The sequence below is a fragment of the Helianthus annuus genome, chromosome 5 (assembly GCF_002127325.2).
Source record: "Helianthus annuus cultivar XRQ/B chromosome 5, HanXRQr2.0-SUNRISE, whole genome shotgun sequence".
NCBI lineage: Eukaryota > Viridiplantae > Streptophyta > Magnoliopsida > Asterales > Asteraceae > Helianthus > Helianthus annuus.
Window position 1 is genome coordinate 135,959,148 of NC_035437.2, and position 8,056 is coordinate 135,967,203.

Here is an 8,056-nt window from a genome sequence, read left to right on the forward strand (position 1 = left end):
TAGTAAAGTTGACATTACTAACTTTTGTGAATGTCTTGATTGAAGGACACTTGTGTTTAAAGATGACAAAGGTTAAACAAATTAAGGATGTGATAGAGGAACAGTCCGAGGAATGACAAGAAGAACATGCTCACTAAGGACTAAATCGCGTAAAGACCGCGAAGAAGGCTAATGGCAAGAAACGCCCGTCGGGGCAAGCATTATCAGGTGCGTGCTTTTAAATATAATCGCGCAATTAGCAATATGCAACAAGCATCTAAAGAATGATTGTCGCATATGTAAATTAGAAACTTGGAAAACCTGAATAGAATACCTATCCAGGATATTATTCCCAAGAAAACTAAATAAGAGACGTTACTTACATAGGGCGTGATGTGAAAACTATAAAAAGGTCATGTGTGTCATGTGTTAATCGCTTACTCTGGCCAAGTAAGTAGTGGCATATGATACCATGAACTTCTTATAGCGGACACATTTACGTCCGATATAGTAAGGGCGGGGTGAATGAGACTAACTAAAATGGTACCCAAAGGAATCAAATAAATAAAATGTTTGATGGTAAACGTAAACGCACAGCCGGGTGACGGAAGCGTATTACATTAGGATAATGAGCCCGAGTGAAGGGACAAAGATTAAGGTAAAACAATTAAGATATGCATTGGGAGGGGTGTACTTACACTCGAACCCAGGGAATGCAAACATATAAAATGACTAAGATATGCATTGGGAGGGGGTGTACTTACACTCGAACCCGGAGAATGCAAATATGACTCTTAACGGGCCGTTTTTGTAAAACGCCAAACTTGAGGACTAAGTCGGAATATAAAAGTGAAACGAAGTCTTAATGCATACCGGAAGGGTTGCAATAATAACCACTTCAGTAAAACACCCGGTTGGTGGGTAAGGAGTTAAACACATGAGTAGACCGAGAAACGGGAACTCGGGTGGAAAGTCAAAAGACTCGGATTTTGAGTCATGGCTAAAAGACGACAAGATGACGTAAGTAAAAATTTTTGATAAATTATGTTCAACTCCTTTAAGGTTGAACGGGTAGAACAAAGAATGAAGTTTGACATCCATAAATGATAAAATTTCACATGAATGAGTCAAACGGGTAAAATATAATATAATGCCGGAAGGCATAAATAAGCGCTAGCCAAGCAAGGGTAGCGTTAAACGTAAAAGAATAAGGAGCCTGGTAATGGGACATAGTCAAATAAGTATATATATATATATATATATATATATATATATACATATATATATATATATACATATACATATATATATATATATATATATATATATATATATATATATATATATATATGTATATGTATATATATATATATATGTATATATATATATATATGTATATGTATATGTATATATATATATATATGTATATGTATATATATATATATATATGTATATGTATATATATATATATACATATATATATATATATAAACCGGGCAACGGTGAGCGTAAGACAAACCGAAGCAGAAATGACGTGAGAAGTCATAGAGTCGGAAGAATTATCTTGGAAGAAAACGATTGTAGATACGGACTACAGTCAAGGTAAACGGATTTCAAATGTGAAAACAAATGATGTCCAAAATAAAATGAATGATCTGCAAGATCATCATCACCTTCGGGTTATGGAGAGTGAAAAGGGTCTACGGGACTAAAATGACCCACGGGTCATAACTAGAAAGAAATAGATTATAAGGACCTCGCCTTAATGAGGTGAAAGTCTAATGAAATAGCCCATGAGGCTAAGTGATTAAACCTACGGGTTAATTAGACAAAGCGAGGGAATCAGCTGAGAATCCCCGCATAAAACAAATACTGTAAAAGAATAAATTATGAACTATCAATATCCTAGTAGGGATAATTGACAAAAGTCAAAGAGAAGATGCTAAACTAAAACTTCGGTTTTAGTAAGAAATAACGTTTTTATAAATATGAATTCTGATAGGAATTTAAATAGTAAGCGTAAAAAATACAAGTCTTGACACCAATAGGTGCAAGACGATGTATTCGAAAAGTGATATTTTCGAAAATGAAAGGTTGATATAAAATTTAACATGATGTGACAAGGTCATGGTCAAGAAATGTAATGTGAAGCGGAATCACATTATAATCAAAGCGAGCGGTAAAAAGTAACTGAACTAATAAGTCTAGTTAGTGAGACTGGTTAAGGTCAGTAATTCAAATCAAGAAATTCGGTTTGCTCTTAAGCGGTGGATTATGTATAACCGAACCGAATGAATAAATTTGAAAACAAAAGAAATTGTTGCTAAAAGTGAAAGATTTCACTAAAGATCTTTAAACGGGTCAAAATAACGGATTCATAAAGAATTCGATAGTATGTGAAAACGATGGATATCGCTAGGTTAACTGAACTAGTGGAAATAACGAGATTACGTTATTTCAAGTTGCACTACGTCGTATGAGATACGTAGACAATTAGCAACAAAAAAGATGTACCATACTTTTCTGGTAACACTAACAATTGGTTAAAAGTATAAGTAATGTTTAAAAGATTTCTCAGCTCAAATACACTTAGTGAAAACTCAATGAATTATGTAAGAAAAGGTTTCGAGGACGAAACCTCTTTAAGGGGGGTAGACTTGTAACACCCCGAAAACGGGTTTGGTAATCAAACCCCGTTAATACTAAAAGACGGGTAAAATACCGTTAGTGGTAAAAATTAACCCGGTAAATTTTAGAATTTAAAAAAATAAATCTAATATTTAATAAAAGGATGAGAAATACTTTGAGAAACCAAAGTATGTAAAAAGGCCCGAGATTTAACGGGACTTAAAGTAAAACGGGTTGTGAACAAGATAAAGTAACTAGGAAATAAATAACCTAGTACAAGTCTTGTAATTAAATAAAAGGAACAAAATATCAAGTTATAAACCAAACTAAAGTTGAGGGGCTGATTTTGTATAAATGGCCAAACTTGATTTTTATAAAAATAAAACAAATCAAACACACACACATCAGTGTTTGCGTGCGTGGGAGCGACCAGGAGAGGGGAAGAACCCCCAAACCCTTATTTCATCTAAATTGATCAATTGAAGGGTGAGTTGGGCATATAATCACTGCATGAATCAAAAATCTTGATCACCTACACTTGTCTAACACTAGGTAAGTTGCAATTTCAGATTTGGTGATGTTTGATTTTTGGGTAAAGTTTGATTAGTAGAAATTCTTGAATGATTAAGTAATGTTTTGATTAAAGGACGCGTGATTAGAGTGTAGGATCATAAACCTAACTGAAATCATGTGAAAAGAGTAATAAATTGTGAGTTAATGTGTCTATGTGCCATATCATGAAGTGGGTTTCTATCTAGAATGAGAAACCCCGACATATGGTATGAACTATGTGAGTAATAATCTAGGATGGTTGAACTAGTATGATGGTATGGGTTGTGATGAGCAATGAAGCTTGAATAAGAATGAAATTCTTGGATTTACCAAGGTTTAATCGAATAAAAATGGTTAATTAACTAGCATGCACATAAGGTGCTCGACAAAATGCCTAAAAGACGTTGATAGACACTAATTGTGGTGTTTGACAAAGTAACAAGCTTTAGTTATGAGCCGGAAGGTTCTAATGATAAGTGGCTTGTATATTTTAGGCAACATAAGCGAGGCGTCGGGAAGTCAAGCCGGTGCGGACGCTAGTTTGAAGGGAAAAACTTTGAGGTACGCGACTTATCGTCTCGTTACATTTATGTAGACAAGCTTAGTCTTAAATATGTTTAATGTTTCTATGGTAAAAATAGTTGCGCTTGATGAATCTAGGAAGTGATGGAATTCACTCGGCAACCCAAACGGGTCAAAATAGATAGTAAAATGTGTGTGATATTGAAATAGAGAAAATGGTTGTGTTGGTACGTCGTTGAGGTGATGGAATTCACTCGACAACCGAATGGGTCAAATTGATAATTAAAAATAATAAATGATCAAAATAAAGACACCATTTATTAAAAGAATTATAACGGGTCGAACAATTTAAGAAAATGCCTTTTTAGTAGTAAGAACTCACGATACGAACAGGAATAGGTTCAAAAAGACATGATGGTATCAATATACTATCATACGTTGATAAATGGTCATATCGACTAAATGGGTCAATTGGTATGTTAATACCATTTGACAATATTAACTGACGACTACTTGTTGAGTTTTGTGATTACAGGAAATAACATATGTTGCGTTGCTCTAATTAGAGAATTTAAAGCAAGAGGTAGGTAAACGGGTCAATGCTATGACCCGAGCCAGGTACATACAGTTATAATTAAAATTAAAGGTGGTGTTGTGGTCAATTATTAGTAGAAGTACTTCGTCGAAAATCGAGGGACTAAAATTGACCAAAGAGTCCTTGACGGGCATATTAGGCAAACGACCCATATGGGTTGTTTGGAAACTTGCGTTACGATTAGGAGATATAAGTAGATGCCTTGAATATAGAATTATGAGGTGTGAAAGGAAAAAGAGCAAGGTTTAGACTAAAGTGCTTAACACTCTCTAAATGGGTCAAAATGGTTTTATGTGTATACATAATTCATTAGAAAGTATGAAGCTAGGCTAAAGTTTGTGTGTTAAATACATTAGCGTATGTATTTTAAATGTCTAAGAATCAAGTTAGTGGTTTTAAACACAAACGGGTCAAAATGTTAATTTTGAACAATAAACCGAATACTTTGAAATCTAGAATTTTATTAGTTTGAATGTCGGATTTTAACTCCATGTGATGGAGAATTAAATTACGAGTGCGTAGGAGAAAGAATCGCGTAAAACGGACAAGCGGATTGAAAGATACGAAAGTTTTCGTGTCAAATAACGGCAAAAATGGAAAGGTTGGATGCAGGTGCCACCGTAACTTACGGTGCCACCGTAAGTTACGGTGGAGCTAAAATCTTTACGGTAGAATACCACTGGTTTACGGTGGGGGAATTTGACATTCAGGGGCCACCGTAACTTACGGTGACCAACGTAAGTTACGGTGGAGGCCAGAATTCAATTGATTGTTTGTGGATCAATATATCAATGTTGGATTTTTCCTAATTTCCTTATTATATTGGTTATTTAATTATCAAAACTGACCTTTAAGTTGGTTTTGATCACAGGCGAATGTCGATAGTCCCGGATGAAGATCAAGCATCGAGCAAGAACCGAACACACGTTAAACGAAGCTTCCGCAATGTTGTTTCGTCGTTATTCTATAACGGCGAATTAAAATCACATTATGTTGTATCACTTTAAATTGTAAAAGTTTTTAGCAAGCCCGTATTTTCAGTATAATTGTGACTATAATTACATAGTTATGAGATTAAATTTTACGATAAACGTTGGATAATAACAAGGGTGTTACAAAACGAGTCGAGTTAAAGCTGGCTAGACACAAGTTTATACCGAGTCACGGGTTATACGTATATTCGATTATAACGATGGAGATAACTTTTGGTCAAAGGTTAGTTCTGTTGTTTGTGTAATGATAGTTGGGGTGATGTTCGGAAATACCGGCTTAGATCTGTATATTTTTAAGTGGAGTTAATTACATAGTTAGTCCCTGTGGTTTGCACAAAATAACATACTTAGGTACTAATAGTTTAAAATCACCTTCTAGGGTATTAACTTTTCATTTTGTAACGTTTGGAGGTATTAACTTCTCGGGTATTAACAGAGTTAGTCCCTGTGGTTTGCAAAAAATAACATATTTAGGTACTAATAGAATGTGATTTTAAGCCTAAAAATAACGTTAATACCTTCAAACGTTACAAAATGAAAAGTTAATACCCTAGAATGTGATTCTAAACTATTAGTACCTAAGTATGTTACTTTGTGCAAACCACAGGGACTAACTATGTAATTAACTCTTTTTAAGTGCTTATATACATATTTAATGAACAGTTCTATCACCTGCCTGTCGCGTGTTGATTGGGTAACTTGGTGGTGGGTTGTACATGTTTAATCTTCAGCCTTTGATAAAGCTCAGTAGTTGGTGATTATTTGTCATGTATGGATCACATGTTTAGATGTTTTTATTGATCTACTTTGATCTTAGCAATAGGCTTTTGAGCTAGAAAGAATGGTGGACTCATGGAGAATATGATCATCATGATAAAGGTTGTAACTTTTGAAAGTGCTAAAAAATCCATATCTTACGGGCTTAGTATAAACCCTTAGCAATGACAAACTTGAACGACCTATGAAACGCATAACGCACGACACTTTGATTAAATGTTATATTTACTAGATAGTAACCAACTTTGCACTCGCGCAATGCGCGATGCTGTGGTTAAATGTTATCTATATTGCCTCATAAAGATTATTAGCCGAGACGGATATAATCATTGATTATTGTTGAATTTTAAGACCATATCATGAGACATTATGGGCATGTTTGAACATAGTAGAATCAACTAGAACTCTAGAGTAACAATTATTCAGTTGTATTGGCTAAATGTTATCCTAATTCCTGTTAATGTTAGATGACATGGATATACAATTTGCATTCGCAAGTAATAAATGATGCTATACAATTTAAGGAATATTTGATCAAATTGTTTACATCAGGCACATATACTTTTTGACTAAAAAAATTGGATTCATGTTATGCTCCTCTTATGAGTTTTCAAAAGTTGACATAACCTTTAAGCAATTCACATTTTCTGCAAATGGAAGTTTAATCACTATTCCCTTTGTTTTAGCAACATGTTTTTTTTTTTGTAGGAGGCTTCTGAAAAGACGTCAAGTCTGAATTTAAGCGTGAGATCCCTATCTCTTATTTAGTTTTTGCTTTTACATATAGTACTTTAAGTTCACTTCGATGTTATCATATGTGTTTCTCAATGCAGCTTAGTTTCCAGCAGGTATTCTAAGATATACCGCTACCAAGATGCTGACAATGAAGTATGTTCCAAGTTTCATTCTGAGTACATCTCGACCCATATCTATTATGCCCAAGCCTATTATGACCGTTAACAAAATGAAAATTTTCTAATACAAGGTGTCCTAACTCGAACCCGTAAAGATAAATTTTAGCTAACAAGTTAGAATTACCTCTTTTGGGGCAGAACACAATACATAGTCAACGGATCAGTAGTTATGCATTTTTATAATACTGCAGCAAAATTATGAGAGTTAATATTTTTAGTAAATGGGTCAAAAACAGTTCTTAGTGAACGGGTCAAAATCATCACTTTTGTCAAAGTGCCCTGTTTTGAACTGAAAGCATGTACACTTTCTTTTGGGTCTGTACAGATTTGGTATCAATGCGGCTCAGGTCGAAACGAGTTTTAATTGGATTTGGTTACACGCATATGAACGTGTTCAAGTCATTATGTGTTTGTGTCATAACGGGTCGACTAAAAAATGGGTTGCTTTGGTTCAGGTCAACACAGGTTTTGGGTCGGTATGGGTTCGGGTGTCGGGCGTTATCATATACTAAATATTAAACTTTGATGAACATAAAAACTAATGATTAATAAAATTGGTAAGGCTATAATAGTTGAAGCTTAGACCAAGTGTTTGATCTTTGTGATCAACTGTCCGTGGTAATTGCAAGCAGTCAATTTGCAATCAACAAGAAATCCATGAAGATCAAGGTTTACTTCTTATCTGTTGGTTGAGTGTTTTTTTTATTGTTTTTCCTGTAACAGTACTTTTTTTCTTTTTCTTTATATGAAATGTAAGGATTTTTGTGGGATGAAATGATCAATTAGAAAAAGTTCATGGGAAAGTTTGTAATCATTGCTATGTGTGAGATAACTATGGAGGTTTTAGTTGTGTGCACTGGAGATGCTCCAATGGTCTTAACTATCACATCAAGAATGATTTGGTTGAGTGTGCCGCAACGCGGCATTGTGTATAAAACTACTTATGTTAAAAATTGATGTTTCGGTACTTAGAAGTTGATTTAACATAATTTACGAAAATCTGTGTTTTGACTTTTATTTAATAAAACGTTGACCTGTCATTTGACCAAAACGTGATCTTCAGAAGGTGCGCTCATAGGGGATTAACTCCTACATTA

At 34.3% G+C, this 8,056-nt stretch overlaps 1 long non-coding RNA gene across 1 annotated transcript; it reads left to right on the forward strand.

The window, feature by feature from the left end:
* The first annotated feature begins 3,032 nt into the window (after window positions 1-3,032).
* On the forward strand, window positions 3,033-5,175 carry LOC110939211. Its single transcript, XR_002592072.2, has 3 exons — window positions 3,033-3,159; window positions 3,654-3,720; window positions 5,148-5,175. It is a non-coding gene; the product is annotated as an uncharacterized LOC110939211 (long non-coding RNA).
* The last annotated feature ends 2,881 nt before the right edge of the window (window positions 5,176-8,056 follow it).